Source organism: Rattus norvegicus, chromosome 5 (genome assembly GCF_036323735.1).
Source record: "Rattus norvegicus strain BN/NHsdMcwi chromosome 5, GRCr8, whole genome shotgun sequence".
In the NCBI taxonomy this organism is placed as follows: domain Eukaryota; kingdom Metazoa; phylum Chordata; class Mammalia; order Rodentia; family Muridae; genus Rattus; species Rattus norvegicus.
Genome location: NC_086023.1, coordinates 102,068,041 through 102,088,471, shown reverse-complemented (window position 1 = coordinate 102,088,471; position 20,431 = coordinate 102,068,041).

Here is a 20,431-nt window from a genome sequence, read left to right as displayed (position 1 = left end):
GGTACTCTGAGTTCTTACAGTATTGCTTGTGGAGAAGAGACAGAATAACCAGGAGATGGAAGTAAAGACAAAGACAAAGTCAAGAGAGGTCCAAGAGGTGAGACATAACCAGAAGCATAAATACCCATTAATATAGCATTTAACCTTGGATGTGAACCCTCAGGGTCATTTACAGTATCACATTCCTGGCTGTACTATCTTCCCTGCGGTCTTTGGGTTTGCTTTAGATTTATGTTTGTTTGGGTTTTTTTTCCCTTTTCTTTTAGGGAGGGCTTTGGAAAAGAGAGTAGGCGATTGGAAATAAGACATTGGGGCTTTGAAGGCCAAGGGACTTCCCAAGGCTCCCAAATACTGAGTCTGTGCTATCAAGTATCATGGTGGTGTCAGGTTTGTTTTCTGGGAAATATTTGAACTAATTTTATCAGCAGCATTTCTCTGGGGCTATTTACTACCTGAATATTTGTCAGGGCCTCTGGAGGAGGCAGCCAAACATGTACATCTGCAGTTCATGCTATTTGGAGCACAACTTGGGTGGGGACGTCTCTCTGGTAACAGGGGTGGAGAGCTGACAGTAGATGTTGCTGCGAGAAAGATGGGATTTCAGGAGCTGTCATCAGGATTGCGACGTCTGGTTGCAGTCGATATTTTTCCAAATGCCAGCCACACAAGGATTTAAAAGAATGTGCAAAGAAGCATGTGGCGTGCTCCTCGTGAAGCAGAAGTGGGCTGAGTGGCTCGCTTAACATCGCGCCCCCTCCCAGCCAATCACAAGCCCAGGAACCCTGGCCTCTTCCCTGCAAGGCCTTGGCCACATGCCCTCCCGTACAATTGTGAGGAGATTGGATGAACCGCGATGCTATTTAAAGCACTCTTCCATGGCGCTCTTGCAGTTGTAAGATTTCCCAAGAGGCCGTTGCCAAGATTATGCTCTTCCCCACTGGCTTTTAATTTGTAAATTCTAATGGGCTCCCCTTTAGATATGGCAAGTATAGGTAGCCTTCCTTGAGGTGGCCAGAGGCGTGTCCCTGGAAATCTTCAATGAACACTCCCTGCCACAAAAGCAGGATGGTCAAATCCTCTCCCAGTCAGCCATGTAGGTGGCAGAAATTCTGGTTTCAAAAGAGATTTGTTATCACCCGTGATCTTACAGAAACTTGAAAGCCACACAATTTTGCTTAAGAGTAAACCACCCTTACAAATGAAACGGAACTAGATCCAGCGTGGGGCCATATTTCTTTTTATGTTTCTACCCACCCTTATCATGCAAACCATGCTGGCAGTCTTCCCAGATTCTTAACACTGCCTTGACACTCTTTTCTCCTCCTCCTGGCACAACAGCCTTATTTGAATTATTAATTCTAGAACACCCCCTTCCTCTCAACCTAGGAGGCAGACATAACCACCCAATCTGAGCACCAAAAAGTAACCAACACTTCACTAGGAATGCATGCTATGAATACTATTTTGGCACCAATTACAGGACTGTTACTTTGGAGTTACTGAATATCCCTCCCCTGGGTAAAACTGAACGTGGGCTCTCTAAGCTTTTACCCTTAGCTTACACAGTGAGCTGTAGAAGTCTCTAAATAAACACCACGACTGTTCTTCCTTTGACTATGGATAAGAGTTTCTATGACAGAAGGACCCAACTACCTTTTGCTTCCAAATTTTGTCCCCCGTCTCTTCTCTCCAGGGTTCTGTATAGGTTGCTGAGCTGGAGGCTAGAGCTGACCTGGGAGGATCACTTAGAGAGGTTTTGGATACCGCTGGGGGGTTTACAGACCCAAGAAGTTCGGAATCCAAGACATGTACCAACCACAAAGCTGCTGTCCTTACGCAGCCCCCTGATGGGTCTGAGTCTCTCCAGATGACTTGGACTACAGAATGCCCTCTGTCCTTCGTACAACGTTTCTCCAGTGTTGTGGTGGGTGCTTCCTATCATCTCTGTGGCTTTCCATTCCACTGAGTGGCCAGTTCACTATCCTTTTGTTAATCCTGTTGCTAGATCTGCATTTGTTTTCATCCGGAGGCTCGTATCAGCTCCCTTGCACATGTAACCTGGCTCGCTCATGCAAGAGTTGTTGAGGATTTGTATTTAGAAGTGGAAAATGCCATAATTCACGACGACTGCCTGTCTCAATAGATAATGCCAAATTACCTTCCAAAATGGCTACCTCCAAATAATTCCTATTGATCCAGGATGTATGCCAGGCTATAAGCTGGCCCCATTGCTAATAAGGTGCATTCACAGTCTTTCCACTCACAGTCTTTAAATCCTAGTGGGAAGATTGGATCAGTGAAGCTGTCTTCTCCCTCTCTGCCTCTGTCCTCTTTCTCCCCACCCCTACTCCATTTTCCTTCTTCTCCTCCCCTTTCTATCTTATTACTTCCTGCCTCTATGGTTCTATCAATGATTACATAAAAGCTGCTCATTCCTTTTTACATTCTTGAACATGATGTGACCATCCATTCTCTCGTCTAGCAGTCTTCTCCCCTCTTTGGCAAGGGTTGCCTTCAGGAGAACAGAATTTATAGCTTTTTGGAAGATAAATCAATCACACACAAGTGATGGCTATCAGTATCTCAAGCTACTTGCCTTTCTCAGTGCCTTCAGGTACTTTAACTCATGTGTACCATGTACATGCCTAGTGCCCATGTGGGTCAGAAGTGGGTGTTGGAGCCCCTGGAACTATATGAACCCTCATTCAAGTGCTAGGAACCAATATGGGTCTCTGGAATAGCAGTGAATGCTATTGATCCCTGAGCAATCTCTCCAGCCTCTCTCTCTCTCTTTCTCTCTCTCTCGTTCTTAAAAATTAAAAATAAATCTTTATTTAAATGTAAGAAAATTCGGGGTTGGGGATTTGGCTTAGTGGTAGAGCGCTTGCCTAGCAACCGCAAGGCCCTGGGTTCGGTCCCCAGCTCCGAAAAAAAGAAAAAAAATGTAAGAAAATTGCTGGGCAGTGATGGTGCAAGCCTTTTTAATCCCAGCACTCAGGAGGAGGCAAGGCAGGCAGATCTCTGAATTTGAGGCCAGCCTGGTCTACAAAGTAAATTCCAGGAAAGCCGAGGCTACTCAGAGTAACCCTGTCTCTAAAGACAAAACAAACAAACAAACAAACAAACAAACACTAAGTAAAATTAAGATCATCCAAAGTTGAAGTTCAGTTCCTCAGCCATGCTAATCACATCTCAAGTGGCTACAGTATGAGAATACAGTATAGGATACAGATAACTTCTATCAAGGCAGAATGACCAAGTGGGTGGTGTCAGAATGGCAACCACTGGGCTATAAGTGGGCTTTAGTCATACACGTATGCTGGAATTGAAGTATATGCACTGAGTCTATGAGTATAAAAGCAAAACAAGACAGTAGACAGTGAAACAGGAGGAAGATATGTAAGGGAAGATAGACACCTGTGCCCTTCCCCTCCAAGATCATATTCTGAAACCCTAACCTCCTGAGTGTTGGTGTTAGAGGTAGAGAGAGTGTTAGGGAGGTGTTTCAGTCTGGAGGGTGGAGAACTTCCAAATGAAATCAGTGTCTTTATAAGGAAGATACAATGAAAATGTGGCCACCTGTAAACCAGAAAGAGCACTCGCCAAGAGAAAGAGTGTTGTTGGCTTGACTTTGGACTTCTCAGCTTCTAGAACCAGGCAAAGTTATTGTTTATTGTTTAGTTATAGTTCTGTTGTTATAGCCTGAACAAACTAAGACAGAATAGTTGACTAATGTACAAAGGTCAGGGTCCTGGAAAAGGGTAGCATAAACTGGATTCGTAGGCCAATTGCATTGTGGGTGGTTCCAAAGGCACAACCAATCAGTGACAGATTCCTTCCCCTGCCTCGTCGTGGCCATGTGGCTCTGTATAGTCACTCAAATATCTCTTCTAAGAATCATGGAAGTTGACACCTCCTCTGAAAGTGGTCATGGGGATTTAGATATCAAAAGCAGTGTGACCAGCGCAGAGGAAGAAGTCATTTCTTGGCCCATGCAAATGACTAGGGACCCAAAGTGCCTACCTTCCCTTCCCCCTGCTATGACAAACACTTAAAAGAAATAAAAATGCTTAAGAGGAAAAAATTTTTAGGGAATATAGTTCCAAAGACATCAGTCCATGGTTGGCTTCACTGTTTGGACCCCAAAGTGAAACAAAACATCACTGTGGCTACCGTGACTGACTGCTCAATGTCAACCAGCAGAGAATGTGAGAAGAGCTGGTCCTTTTTCTTCCACTCTAATCGATTATACAGCTTATTGTAAGGTGCTACCCACATTCAGTTTGATTCCCCCAACCTCCAGCCCTGTCTCTTCTGCTATTTCTCTCTGGATCCTCTCACAAAGACACACCCAAAACTGCTTTACTGACGTAGACACCTTTCTCTACACTCAGGTAGACAGTTAAAATTACCCATCATCGCCTCAGCCACTCACACGCCTGATGTAAAATGTCATGACATTTGCATATACTACACACACACACACACACACACACACCCCTTCTCCTATACTTATCTTAGAGTTACGTACAATATCAATATAATGTCAACTCCGTGTAACTAGTGTTCTACTATATTGCTTAGGGACTAAGGAGGGTGAGCTTGTGTGCCCGTTGAGCACAGAGGTGACTTTTTTGACTCAACTTTAGATGAATCCACAGATGCAAAATGTACAGATAATAGAGGTTGACTGTGTGTCCCCTGTCACTGATACTCCCCAGAGTGACTAAATGTTCCACACATCAATGGTGTCAGGCAAGTCAGGAAAATCAGTTGGGGGCAGGCTCTGCTTGCTATCATGAATGGCTTGCTCTGGGTAACTATTCCTGCTTGTGCCTCCGTGGTTCTGATTCCAGGAAGATTACTCTTGCCTCCTTATTTTCCTAATAACTAAACTCAGTCAGCAGAGCGTGAGCTGTTAATTGGCCTTTCATCCTAACCACTCTGAAACAGGTTCTATTTACATTATAGCTTACTAGGCAGGCCACCATTGGCCTTAGTTTCTTTTAACAGTTATGTTTTAGCTCTCAGATTCAGCCCTTTGTTGGCTTATCCTTTCTCTCAATGACTGTGCCTTCCCCAGGTGTGGCTGCTTCCTCATAGTGAAGACCAGGACACGGTATAGACTTGGTAAAGAATTTTCTGCATGTTGTGTCCCATTTAAAGTTTTCCTCTAGCTTGCAGCACAAAATGGGTCTAGTTACTGAGTTGACTCTTGGATTTTAAATGCTTACAATTTCTTTTTATTATTTGGATAAGAACTAATGGCGGTGGACAGATATATTTTTTCTTTTATTTTAAGAGTTATTTCTGCTGAGTATGTCTTCAACTCCAGCATTCTGGAGACAAAGGCAGGCAATCTCTATGGGTTCGAGACCAACCTGGTCTTTGTTGCAAGTTCCAGGATAGACTTATATGAAGTATTCCTTATATATTATTCCCAACAGGTCAAATTATACCTACTTTGCTTTCTTCTTAATTAAAAAACAAAGTTTATGGCTAGAAAGATGCCTTTAGGTTTAGAGCACTTGCTACTATTACAGAGGACTTGAGTTCAACTCCTCATACCCACACTACACTGATCACGGCTACCTGTAACTCCAGGGGTTGAGGGTGCAGGGGTGTCTGATGCCCTCTTCTGGTATCTGTGGGTACTTGTGCGCACGCGCGCGCGCGCGCGCGCGCGCGCGCGCACACACACACACACACACACACACACACACACACACACACACACACTTTCAGACTCCTATCCATACACCTAATAGGAAAATAAAAAGTAAATCCTTTAAAAAAAATCTAACAGCTAAAAAATAATTTCTAACAACAGAGGAAGAAAGTGGAAGGATATTGGCAATGTGAAGACAAATCCAGATCCCCCTTTACCCAACCAGCCAGTGACATAATCCCAAGGTAGAAGGACTAGGACTGAGCAAAGGGGTCAGGTCATTCACAAAGCCTTACTCTTAGCATCATTAACATATCCAGCAAGTAGGGGATTTTTATGTGCGTTCAGCAATCATAACATGCCACAAGTGGTCTTTTATGCCTCAGTTAGTGACACCATAAAGAGGCTGTTATTCTACAAAAACGGCTTTTCACAGAAACCTAATTCAATTTTAAGAAAGTGAGTGTGACAGAAAATACCTGTTCCTGCTCTTTCAATAGCTCCATCCTCCTCCGACTCCCACTGAGAGTCAAACTTCCTTTATCCTCCTAGAAGGCTTCAGGAGTTTCCAGGTTGTCTCAACAAACAATTGTCCCTCATTGTTTGGTCGGCAGCTTCTGCTAGGGAGAGCATTTCAGGGCTGATTTCGAGCACAATGAATGTATGGGAAGTTACAGTTCCCGGTAGCTGTACTGACAAGACAGGGGTGAGTGCATGCTCTCCTCGCCCTGTCTTTCAGATGGTTACTCTCTGAATACTACAGACTCCTTCTTTTCTTTATCTTAATGCCTCTTCCCTCTGCTTATACATCCTCTAATGCCATGGGAAATTCAGATAACTTTTTGGGTTTTTGTTTTTGTTTTTGTTTTTCAAGAGAGGGTTTCTCTGTGTATCCCTGGCTGTTCTGGAACTCCTCGTGGGATCTGCCTATGGTACCACCTCTTACCTACCTAACCTTAGATATCTTAACATTCAGGGGGCAGAGCAGTGTGGATGAGTTCAAGATGCATTGCTTGGAATTCTCAAAGAATTAATTAAAACATAAATTGAAAAGTCTTAACATGGGAGTCAAAAACCAAATCAAGCCAGCAGTACCAAACAGTGCTTTTCTTTGAGCTACAGTCTGATTTTCCTGTTCCGTAGCTCTTGGAAGGAATCTGGATGGTATGAGGTCCTCAATGGCAACAGTCAGTGCTTATCTCTGAGTTGTTTTTTTTAATGTCTGCACCACCACGGCGTCTGTTCACCTGATGAGTCTCAAACAATGACGTCCGACACAATGCAACGTGAAGTTGTTGTGGGGGCATAAAAATAATAATAAACAATTTATGTAGCTAAAATAAGCCCTTCATGTGGATTACTGGGCTTATTCTATAACCACGAGGCATTAATCCTTTCGAAAAGCCAAAGAAACTGACGATAAAAGCAAATTGTGCGGCTCATAAGAAGAGTTAAGTCCCACAGTCTCGAGGAGACGAGCCCCACTGCCTGGTGGTGGAGATGGCGTTTGAGACAGCCCAGCTGATCCTAACCGTTAGTTATTGCTAAGCGATTACAGACTTGCCTTCCAAGCTGGGAACGCTTTGAAGACAGAAGTGGAAACTATTAAATACTATGCCAGGACAAGTGGCATCAATGGAGACTGTTTCAGAGAAATTTAGTTGTCGATCTAGTTATTAGGAACCTAGAACGGTATTTTCTGTTGAAATGCTGCCACGTGGGGTTTTACTCTCCCAATCGACCCTTGTGTTGCCTTCGGCTTGAGGTTTTCCCACACAGGCCCAGGCCTCTATTTTATTTTCATGCTTGTTTTTTTTTTTTCATTGAAAATAGATCTTTTTCACACAATATACTCTGGTTACGGTTTTTCCCCCCCTCATGCAACCCCTCCCACATCCTCCCTATCTTCCCACTCGAGCAAATCCAAATCCTCTCTCTCATCAGAAAACAAACAAGAATCTACTAGTGATGATGATGATGATGATGATAAAGTGAGATTAAAATAAAAACAGATAGAAAAAAGAACCAAAGAAAAAGCATGAGAAGACATGTAGAAACATTATTGCATTCATAATAAAACATTGAGACAAAATGTCTCATACTCCAAAAATATAACATGCCTCACACTGCCGAAAACTCCAATTTTAACGACAAGCTTTATTTTGTTTTTAATATAGCATTTCTGCATAACGCTAAAAAAGAAACTTCCAATGAAACCTTAACTTTAATTTTTTATTACTTGTATATATTTGCATACGATTACAATGGGTCAGAGAGTGACTTTAGTTCTAACATTTCATCCAATATGTGGGTCTTTGGGTCAAGCTGAGACCTTGGCAGCTCCCCAACCACCAACCCTGCTTTTTTTTGTAATGTAACACAGAATGGAGCATGAGAATATGTTAGTTAAGGTTAAGTAGGTTCTTACCTATTTCTACAGTATATATGCATGTGTTAATACACATAAAATTCACAAATTCTCACTATTGCTTCAAGGAAGGAAAGAATCTCAAAATCACAAATGAATGGGAGACACAGTATGTCTCTTCCTCAGGCTGGAATGTTTTACTTTTTGAGTGAGAAGACAAACTAGAAAAACAAAAACCACAATAACCAAACCCCTTGCGTTCTGTGGAGCTTCACTGTAGTCAGGGAGGAGCATCCCGACGAGAATAAGTAGGAGAGCTGGTGATGTTTTTAGCAATAATACTTCATCTCTGAAGAAACAGTGGCGCTTTGAAGGAGAATCTTTAATTGGTGGGATTTTAGGAACACAAGAAAAAAGTGAAGGAAGAGGAAAAACAAAAACAAAAAAACCCAAAACCCTCAAGAAGTGGGGACCTTGAGGTCAAGATGCTCATTCCTTCCAGACGGCCTCCTGAGCCAGCTACCCTACCATGTCTACCTTTTTCTCTATATGTGAGCCTGCATCTCTAAAAACTGGCATTAAAATATGTTTACCCTCCAATAACAATATAAAATATGCAACCATTTCCAAATGTCATTTTTTTTAAAGCAAGAAGATATATTTGCGTCATTCAGAGACCTGAGGCACGTGGACATTTCTGCACTCCAGTTACCTACACAAAACTTTCTCTGCTTGAAGTACTCCCCTGACAAAGGACCAGTGAGTGCAATAAGTCTGTTCATTTCTGCCTTATGCGTTGAGACACTGCCTTCAGAATCGGGCCATTCTGGCAGCGCCTTTCCATGGTACGTGGTCTGAGAGAAGCAGCCGGAAAGCTTGGTGCACTGTCAGTGAAGACGCCATACAGATGTCTAGCTTCCTGTGCAAAGCTTGTCTTTCCTCTGTCACTATTAACAGAACCCCCAAGCTCTTTTGAAATAGGCTTTCCCCGTTTTAAAAGACTAAATCTCTCCCCGAAATTTCTCTTGCAGTTAGGCACAGTACAAAAGTACTTAAAATGGTCTGACACAGGGTTGTGCTGCAGCTCCTTAAAGGGAGACTACCAAGCCAGGTGAGGCGCCCTTTTGCAAGGGCCTTCTGTCATTTATAAATCAAGACGATGCATGATGGCTAGAGGACACTATGGTATAAGAATAAAGGAACAGGGAGTTGAACGGATGGGTCCCTAAGGACTTAGAAGAGGCAAAGGCAGGAACTCTTCTAGATATGAAGTCATCTTATATGGTAGGAGTGGTGGCTCATGCCGAAAATCCCACCACTGTAAAGGCTAGGCAGGGAGATTCAGGGTTGATGGCTAGTTGGGGTACAGAGTGAGTTGAAGGCCATCCCGGGCTGCTTTTTACAAGTCTGTCCCAAAAGAGAAGGAAAACGAAAGAACAGAACAAAATAGAAAAAGAAACAAGGAAAGAAATTGCTCATGTATCCTTAGGCCACTGTAGCTGATTAAATCCTGTCATCGACAGGTAGACGAGATGTCTAACCTCTTTCTTTTAAGAGGAGATATCGCAGGCCTGGAGGGATGGATCAGATGGATCAGAAATGTGTGCGCTCTTGCAGAGGATCACAGTTCAGTGCCTAGCACCTATGTCAGGTGTCCACAGTGGCTTGTAACTCCAGCTCTAGGGAATTTGGTGCTCTTTTCTGTCCTCAAAGAATACCACATACACACACACACACACACACACACACAGATGCACATTCATATGCACACACACACACAGAGATGCACACACACGTGCACATGCACACACACTTACACACAGATGCACATGCATGTGTTCATGCATGGGTGCACACATATACACACACCCACATTTAAAAATAAATCTTAAAGAATCTGTGGCATCAGGTCCAACAGGTTTAGTGCAGAATTCTATCAGACCTTCATAGAAGACCTCATACCAATATTATCCAAACTATTCCACAAAATTGAAACAGATGGAGCACTACCGAATTCCTTCTACGAAGCCACAATTACTCTTATACCTAAACCACACAAAGACACAACAAAGAAAGAGAACTTCAGACCAATTTCCCTTATGAATATTGACGCAAAAATACTCAATAAAATTCTGGCAAACCGAATCCAAGAGCACATCAAAACAATCATCCACCATGATCAAGTAGGCTTCATCCCAGACATGCAGGGATGGTTTAATATATGGAAAACCATCAATGTGATCCATTATATAAACAAACTGAAAGAACAAAACCACATGATCATTTCATTAGATGCTGAGAAAGCATTTGACAAAATTCAACACTCCTTCATGATAAAAGTCCTGGAAAGAATAGGAATTCAAGGCCCATACCTAAACATAGTAAAAGCCATATACAGCAAACCAGTTGCTAACATTAAACTAAATGGAGAGAAACTTGAAGCAATCCCACTAAAATCAGGGACTAGACAAGGCTGCCCACTCTCTCCCTACTTATTCAATATAGTTCTTGAAGTTCTAGCCAGAGCAATCAGACAACAAAAGGAGGTCAAGGGGATACAGATCGGAAAAGAAGAAGTCAAAATATCACTATTTGCAGATGATATGATAGTTTATTTAAGTGATCCCAAAAGTTCCACCAGAGAACTACTAAAGCTGATAAACAACTTCAGCAAAGTGGCTGGGTATAAATTTAACTCAAATAAATCAGTAGCCTTCCTCTACACAAAAGAGAAACAAGCCAAGAAAGAAATTAGGGAAACGACACCCTTCATAATAGACCCAAATAATATAAAGTACCTCGGTGTGACTTTAACCAAGCAAGTAAAAGATTTGTACAATAAGAACTTCAAGACTTTGAAGAAGGAAATTGAAGAAGACCTCAGAAGATGGAAAGATCTCCCATGCTCATGGATTGGCAGGATTAATATAGTAAAAATGGCCATTTTACCAAAAGCGATCTACAGATTCAATGCAATCCCCATCAAAATACCAATCCAATTCTTCAAAGAGTTAGATAGAACATTTGCAAATTCATCTGGAATAACAAAAAACCCAGGATAGCTAAAACTATCCTCAACAATAAAAGGACTTCAGGGGGAATCACTATCCCTGAACTCAAGCAGTATTACAGAGCAATAGTGATAAAAACTGCATGGTATTGGTACAGAGACAGACAGATAGACCAATGGAACAGAATTGAGGACCCAGAAATGAACCCACATACCTATGGGCACTTGATTTTTGACAAAGGAGCCAAAACCATCCAATGGAAAAAAGATAGCATTTTCAGCAAATGGTGCTGGTCCAACTGGAGGTCAACATGTAGAAGAATGCAGATTGATCCATGCTTATCACCCTGTACAAAGCTTAAGTCCAAGTGGATCAAGGACCTCCACATCAAACCAGATACACTCAAACTACTAGAAGAAAAACTAGGGCAGCATCTCGAACACATGGGCACTGGAAAAAATTTCCTGAACAAAACACCAATGGCTTATGCTCTAAGATCAACAATCGACAAATGGGATCTCATAAAACTGCAAAGCTTCTGTAAGGCAAAGGACACTGTGGTTAGGACAAAATGGCAACCAACAGATTGGGAAAAGATCTTTACCAATTCTACAACAGATAGAGGCCTTATATCCAAAATATACAAAGAACTCAAGAAGTTAGACCGCAGGGAGACAAATAACCCTATTAAAAAATGGGGTTCAGAGCTAAACAAAGAATTCACAGCTGAGGAATGCCTAATGGCTGAGAAACACCTAAAGAAATATTCAACATCTTTAGTCATAAGGGAAATGCAAATCAAAACAACCCTGAGATTTCACCTCACACCAGTGAGAATGGCTAAGATCAAAAACTCAGGTGACAGCAAATGCTGGCAAGGATGCGGAGAAAGAGGAACACTCCTCCATTGTTGGTGGGATTGCAGACTGGTACAACCATTCTGGAAATCAGTCTGGAGGTTCCTCAGAAAATTGGACATTGAACTGCCTGAGGATCCAGCTATACCTCACTTGGGCATATACCCAAAAGATGCCCCAACATATAAAAAAGACACGTGCTCCACTATGTTCATCGCAGCCTTATTTATGATAGCCAGAAGCTGGAAAGAACCCAGATGCCCTTCAACAGAGGAATGGATACAAAAAATGTGGTACATCTACACAATGGAATATTACTCAGCTATCAAAAACAATGACTTTATGAATATCGTAGGCAAATGGTTGGAACTGGAAAATATCATCCTGAGTGAGGTAACCCAATCACAGAAAAACACACATGGTATGCACTCATTGATAAGTGGCTATTAGCCCAAATGCTTGAATTACCCTAGATGCCTAGAACAAATGAAACTCAAGACGGATGATCAAAATGTGAATGCTTCACTCCTTCTTTAAAAGGGGAACAAGAATACCCTTGGCAGGGAAGAGAGAGGCAAAGATTAAAACAGACACAGAAGGAACACCCATTCAGGGCCTGCCCCACATGTGGCCCATAAATATACAGCCACCCAATTAGACAAGATGGATGAAGCAAAGAAGTGCAGGCCGACAGGAGCCGGATGTAGATTGCTCCTGAGAGGCACAGCCAGAATACAGCAAATACAGAGGCAAATGCCAGCAGCAAACCACTGAACTGAGAATAGGACCCCCATTGAAGGAATTAGAGAAAGAACTGGAAGAGCTTGAAGGGGCTCGAGACCCCATATGTACAACAATGCCAAGCAATCAGAGCTTCCAGGGACTAAGCCACTACCTAAAAAGACTATACATGGACTGACTCTGGACTCTGATCTCATAGGTAGCAATGAATATCCTAGTAAGAGCACCAGTGGAAGGGGAAGCCCTGGGTCCTGCTAAGACTGAACCCCCAGTGAAATAGATTGTTGGGGGAAGGGCAGCAATGGGGGGAGGATGGGGAGGGGAACACCCATAAAGAAGGGGAGGGGGAGGGATTAGGGGGATGTTTGCCTCGAAACAGGGAAAGGGAATAACACTCGAAATGTAAATAAGAAATACTCAAGTTTATAAAAATAAAGAAAGAAAGAAAGAAAGAAAGAAAGAAAGAAAAAAGAAAAAAAGAAAGAAAGAAAAAAGAATCTGTGGCATAAGACGGCTACTCTTCACAGCCCCTACTCTGTGACTTGCATTGGGTCTGGTTTGTCTTCTTTTACTTTTAATTAGCTCTGGTTTGAAGAGACCCTTTGTCTTTAAAGATAACCCATGTCTCGAGTCTTCAGTTTCTTGTAGTCTAGCAAAGTTCCTACTTTTTCTGAATGAGCCATCTTTGAATTCTTAGGAACCTCAATTAATAATCATTTGCTCACAAGATGACTTTTGGGGACACTAACTTAGACATTGTGACTGTCACTGTAGTTGCTGGAGCTGAAGTTAAGACACAGATGAACTACCCTGCTTGCTTATGTTGCATGTGGGGTGTCCCACTGAAGCAGCTCCGTTGTGAGTTCCCACGCTGTAAACGCATGCTGCTGTGCTGTAGATATTGTGTGAAACCCCTCCTTTCATTCCTCTGCAAAGGAGCAAAGGCTCAAATAATGAGGGGGATAGAAAAATAGAAAGGGAAGAAAGGGAACAAAATAAAAAACCATGTTTTTAATGAAAAGATTGTCAAAGCTTTGGGAAATGTTGTGTTCACTCACACAAGGCCCCACTGTTTTAAACATATTTTACTATAATTTTTCCTTCATAATCCTGACATGCAATGTTGAACAGGGCTCTTTGAGTGTACAACCCCAGGACACAGAGATATAAAAGGAGCAATATTCCATCGAACGCGTGCCCAGTGGGGAACATAATATTGACTGATTGCTTGAAATCCACAGGCTGATCCAATGTCATTGTCCTGAATATGCAAGTATTTCTTTGTTTTCTTATTTAGAGGTATTTCTTTGCTCTAGGGCTTAACTCTTCTGTTGCTGCTTCTTGTGTGGGACATGATTAAAATGAATGTTAGGCGAATCTTCTCCAGTCCCCTCTAAACCTTAGGCAAGAGGCCCTGAGACTGTGAACCTCTGTTCTACCAGAACCACAAAATACAAATGTTGGGCTACCCCTTGCCTTCTTTTACAACACATTCCACATACTACACACACACACACACACACACACACACACACACACACACACACACACAAAATATACCCATGCCACCACACACACACGCCACACATACCACACATATACATCCATACATCCCCATATACACACAAACATCCACACACATAAAAATATATACACAGCACTCCTGCACTATACAACCATATGTGTGCACCACACATCCTCCCCGCGCGCGCGCACACACACACACACACACACACACACACACACACGCACACGCACACATATACACAACCCCCTTTCATCATCTGAGAAACTCTGAAAGAACAGAAGAGTTGCCATTTCAGAGCAGGCAATGGTATATTTAAATTTCATCAACTTCCCCTTAACCAAACAGTAACCAACCAAACAAAAAACTGGCAACGAGTCTAAGCAATGGAAGACAGTTTAGAGGAAGAAAATCTTGAGATTTCGTTTTTTGTAACATGATGTAAATCCAAAATGCACCAATGGTCTGGAAGTGATTACAAAAGGCTATGGGGTAAAATAGTCCTACGCGAACTTTGCCAACAGGAGCCTCACTGCTCATCAGAGGGTTTGGGAAGGTGAGGGCTCACTGCAGGTAGAGACTTGTGGCCCTGCAGTTTGCCCAGGAAAGCCTCAGGAATAGACCCTCTTTATAGAAGCTGGTCTTCTAACTTAGGGTGAATTAGAAGTCCCTGTGCTTCTGATTGTATTTGTCCTTCCAGACAGATCCCCAAAAGAGGAGGGAGCCCAAAGCCCACAGTTCTAGAAATGTGAGTCATTTCTGAATCAACCCCCACTGCCCAGATAAAGTCCTGCCATACTCCAGCTTCTCAATGCCTGTCAGAAGTGTGTCATGGTTTTGTCTGTTCTCAACCTTGTCCCAAGGGTAAAGTTTTAACTTTTCACTCTCAAAGTGTTTCCACCCTTGAGTTAGAGATTTCCTTCAGTTCATAGAACATCAAAAAATCACACTTTCCTTGATAGAGAGGCATGAGGAGTCACAGCCAGCCAGTTCAAAGGGACACTGCAATGCCATCTTATAATTAAGCAGGGCACCCACTGAACCGCATGTTACAACAGATGTTTCTTGGCCTCAGGTACTAAGCCAGCGCACAGTAGAACTGCCCAGAGCTTGGCTGAGCCAAGATGGGTCAGTGTCTGGACCAACTCTTGTGTAGTGTCTCTTACTGTAATTAGAGAATGAGACTAGTTTTTGGTCATTAATTCCATTTGAAAAATAGCCATGGTTAAATTTAAAAATGAAAGAAAAAAAGGAGGAAGAACATCAGAGTGCTCTTTAAAATTGACAAGCCTAATAAGAAAGTGGATAATTTATTTATGATGTGTTATTTCTATGAGTGTTTTAGATCTGGTATGGATTCTTGCATGCTGCCTTCTCTTCAACATTGTTTGAAGAATGCTCACTCTATTTATAAAGTGGCTAAAATTAGTGGCACTTTATCCTTAGGCTGGAACGTAGCTTATAGATCGGTCAGTACCAGGAAATCACACTCAGAAATGCAGAGGACAGCTGGACAATGAGCCAAGCGGGTGTGGCAAGAAGGACTGCTCTGCCATTTTGTCCTAGTTTTCTTCCATTTTATTACTTTCACAAAGATCCCTGGGGATCACGAGACTCTGGACTCTGAGGAGCCAGCAGCCCTGGTAAGCCTGGCTCTCTCGGGGCAGGTGGTCCACATGCTGCATGCATCATGGTGTACAGATGTCACTCTGAGCCTGTCCAGTGATACCCACCCCTGGCTCTCCTCTAGCAGCTCCAGGGCCCCTCACGACCACCTGGGGCAGCCCAGAGCACTTCCTACGTACTCTCTCACAGAGTATGCTCTCCATATCTTATTGATTAAATGGTTTTAATTTTTCCCAGTGCCGGCATGTTGATAAACAGCTACTTACGTTTTGTGTCTGAAGCAAGCAGACAAAAGGACAATAGAAAGTTCTAGGTACACTGGACAGGAGGGTATATGCCTTACTAAAGGAGGCTGCTGCTGTGAGTAGAGTGAGGATGTGGGATTTATATAGGCTGGGTCTTCTGACTTCTTACATGAAGTTTTCCAACACAGTTATCTGCCGCCTCATTTAAATGTTGTTGGGAGGAACAAGTGTGCCCCAGGTATTCCAAGTTTGCAAACACTTCCATTCCCACGACAGAGAATAATAGTCAAGGCACAGTCATTTGCCAAAAGGTCATTCAGATGGCTGTGTAACAGCCAGAGTTAGAACCCAGAGCCCAATTTTCCACCCAGTGAAATATGGCTTCCTTTAAAAGTAAATCCTACCATACTATGGAAAACCCCTGAGGAAGACTGTGCAGACATCAAAGAAACAGGGGGGGGGGGCGGGAATTTTTTTATATTGCTGTTCTGTAGGTATATACATGTATACACCTGTACGGATAGGCCAAAGGCTGGTGTCCTCTTTCCCTCAATTACTCTCTCCATTTTTTAATATTTATTTATTCTATGTTATGTGCATGACTTTTGCCTGCATCTCTCTCTCTCTCTCTCTCTCTCTCTCTCTCTCTCTCTCTCTCTCTCTCTCTCTGTGTGTGTGTGTGTGTGTGTGTGTGTGTGTGTGTGTGTGTGTAGGCCACATCCTGTTTCCTTCAGTTGCTGTTCATGATCTGACATGGCTACTAGCCAATAGTTGCAGGGATCTGTTTGTCTCTGTGCCCCTTCCCAAAACTCTGGGACTACAGGCACATGTGAGCTTTTTACATGGTTCCTGGGTATCTATATCCAGGTGCTAATGTTGTACAGAATGAAAGATCTCTCCCATAATTATAATCCTAATTCTTTACAGTAACTTTTTGCCTACAACAGAAAAATGAAGCATCACTTCCAGAGCTGACATGGAAGAAACGATAAGAAAGTTCAACAGATAACTGGGTCATTACACAACTATCAGGACAGGGTGGTCATCCGAGCGTTGGGAACTTCTTCCTAAACAAGGAATCCCAAGAGATAATGGGGTTTTAAATGCCCTGCAGTGAAGGTGACTCCCTGAATCAAAAGACACTCTCCAACTCTAAGGAAGCAGTGCTGTTAGGAGCGATTGGGCTATTGGTAGACTTCTTGCTCTATGTGGCCTTAAGCCCCTGTCATGGCTATTTCTTACCTTGTTGTTAGGCAGGGCTGTGCCTAAGCCAGGTAAGATGTATTGAACTTACACTGTACTGTAGATCGGCATTGCCAAACATTCTACCTTTCTATGTGAGTTGGCTTCTTCTTACCTCTGATATTGTTCACTTCAATTAGAAAAAAAAATGAATGGGCTCCTTTCTCTTAAGTAGAGAAAGGCTAAGTATCTATGTGTGCTGGGATTGGAGCTCTTAATGAGTTTAACATCCTACAGACCCTTTCTATATAAGCAATTTCAATAAGAAATGTTGGGAGTACATGCGAACGCACTCAATTATCCTCGGGTTGGGTGGGAGTGGGATAGCCAAGGGCTACATGAAGGGAGCAGGGTGCGAGAGTCTATTTTGGTGCAAAGAGGCCACAAAGGAGGTGATGATGATGTAATCATCAGAAACTGCTTCAGTCAGGACAGAACATAGAGTATTCAGACACTGTTACACCTTTACGTGTATGAAGTTCTTTGAGATTGTGTTTCATTTAACTCTTGTTGGCTCATTTTACCCTTATCTGTTCGCCATACCAAACCTCCGAGGTGGCTGTTACTGCTCTCCCATTGTACAGTTGAGGGAACAGTTTGGGTACCTTGCCTAAGCTCTTAGGGGAAAAGCATATGTTCATCGGAGGACATGTTTTAATCTCTGCTCTGCCAAACACAGATGGATGGTACAAGCAAGGCCTTTTCTTTCACAGCCTCAGGGTAGGCTGAGCAGAAGAAGTTACCACCCAAACATGGTGCCAATAAGTAGAGATCCGATAGTACAATAGACAATGGTTAAAACTCAGGTTTGTCAGGGTAGTTCTGGGGCAAAGCTCTCCACGTACAAGCGACCATGCACCAGGAAAGAAGAGCTGTTGCAGATGTCAATGCAGATATCAACACAGTGGCAGCCTTGGCTGCCATTCCCCAATGCACGGCATCAGCTGGTGGCCCACGATTTAACCAAGGAATGTCTTCCCACTCAGTCTGAGAGGAACAGAGAAACGAATTATTGACTCATCAACTGAGAGTTAAGAAGATGAGAGAGGCAATTACCTCTCAAAATGTAACCTTTAAGACATTCTGGGACAGGAGTATTTACCCCTCCACTGCTTGCCCATAACTGCTCCCTAACCATTCCTTAACACCTTCCTCTCCCCTCCCTCTTTGCTGGGCTGTCCTCAATCCTAGCTGCTTACATCCTCTCTCCTTGATTGTGATGCCACAGTCACTCCAATGGCAGTTCCCGTTGTCCCAAACAGTCCCAACCTTCACATGTGTTCTGGCATTCATCCCCTGTTCAGCTTCTGAGACCCCAGACTGTGCCAGACAATTTCACCACCCTGGTCTTTCGAGCCAGCACTCATTGCCCCTCTTCCTACCATGCCCTCCCCAGTTCAGTCTGAGAGTGCCTACTCCTCTTTAAACTCACATATCAGAAACCTTCCACGGCCTTTCCTGTCTGAATCTCTGTCCCCACTAGACTGTTTGCTACGGAATCTGGTCACACGGAATGAATTTTACTCATTAGCATTTGTGCCTCCCCTAAGATACTGACCTTGCCTCTCTCCCTCGAAATGCTGTGACAAGGCAAACAGGCTCGGTAAAAACTGTTGCCTTGAAGAGAATTGAAGGCAACCGTTATTGTCATGGCCACTGGTCCATGGAGAGTGAACTCCTGCAGGACGATAACTTGTCGGTAGGTGCTACGTTGGCTGTGATAGGAGAGACAGCAAAGCTCCTTGCTGATTCCAGCACACATCCACCACCCCCATAAGAAGGAGGCAAAGAAGAGAAGCCCAGGCATCCAACGATGCATTTTCTGTAGCGCTCTTGGATGCCAGAGACTGGAAATGTACTACAGGCCAAGTCACTTATTTTTGAAAGTTCCAAAAAGTTTTCTGGGGGAAAAAATAAAAGAAATAGATAAAATTAAAAATGTGTGGTAAGAAAGTTGGAGGAAGGAAAGGCCTACGTTTCCGCTAGGGAACAGGAAGTGGTCTTGTCTTCCGCAACAGGGCTGTCTAATAAATCTGGAGAGTTTTATTGACTTCATAGGCGCAAAAATAACCACCCAGAGAAGACATCGGGTTTCACTTATGTTTTTGGAAAGTAATTTCTCACAGACGCGAGGTTAAAAGAAAGTGGTTGCACGGGCCTCATCTGCGGTGGTGTGTCTTCTGGTATGCGTAATGCAACTGGATCTGAGTTCTGGGACGATGCCCAGACTCGGGGGCTAAAGCCTCTGTTGAAAGCACCGAGGACAGAGTGTTGCCAAAATTTTATGTATGCAACTATAGATCGATTGTCTTAGTGCAAGCACAGACTTTGATCAAGAGCGTCTGGAGGGCGGGGTTTCATTAAATGATGTTTTCATCCCTTAATTCTGCAGTTTTTATGTCTACTTGTTCCTAAGTCGACCACAGACTCTGAGTGTCCCTGACGCAGAGAAGCCCCTCCTTAAAACCATGTCTGGCTCTCAGGCTGCTGCAACGACTGGCACGGAAAGAGTTCCTGGGTAGAAAGGATGCAGTCTGGGAGGTTTTACCCCACTCAATAGCTTTTGGTCTCCTATTAGACCAGTCAGAAAGGAAAACGCTAGGCGATCGCTCCCTCCCGCCTTGGGTCTGTGATTCATTAGTAAGACTTGAAAACTTCCCTTACACAAAGACAAGCTTTCCTAAGCAAAGGACTGATAAGAATGTGTGTCTGTAGAACGAATTCTCCCTTTTAAAGATGTCTGGCCAAGACTAGAAAACTCAGCCTGTCTCAGAAAGTAGAAATGTGTATTTCTGAAGTCTTTTCGGGTTTTCATAGAATTATGGAAAAGATGGGCCCTAAGTAAGATTTCTAAGGCCTAGCAAGAGTCTTCTTCAAGTCTCAGGGAGAATCTTGTCCCAGAGGGCAGAGGAAACATTTGTTCCACCCTGCGTCTACAAAGCTGTGGGACTGAAGTTAGTACTTCTGTTAGTACGTGAAGTAGCCACGTTCTGGCCACTGTGAATGGGAGATCAGAGCCTGCTGGTATGTGGGAGGGCAGTTTACTCCCATAGCCTCTAGCACTGTCCACAAAATAAAGGCAGGGTTGGAGAAAGAAAAGAGCCTTTGCCCTGAGAAACGGGAAATAAACAAAATGAAACTCAGAATT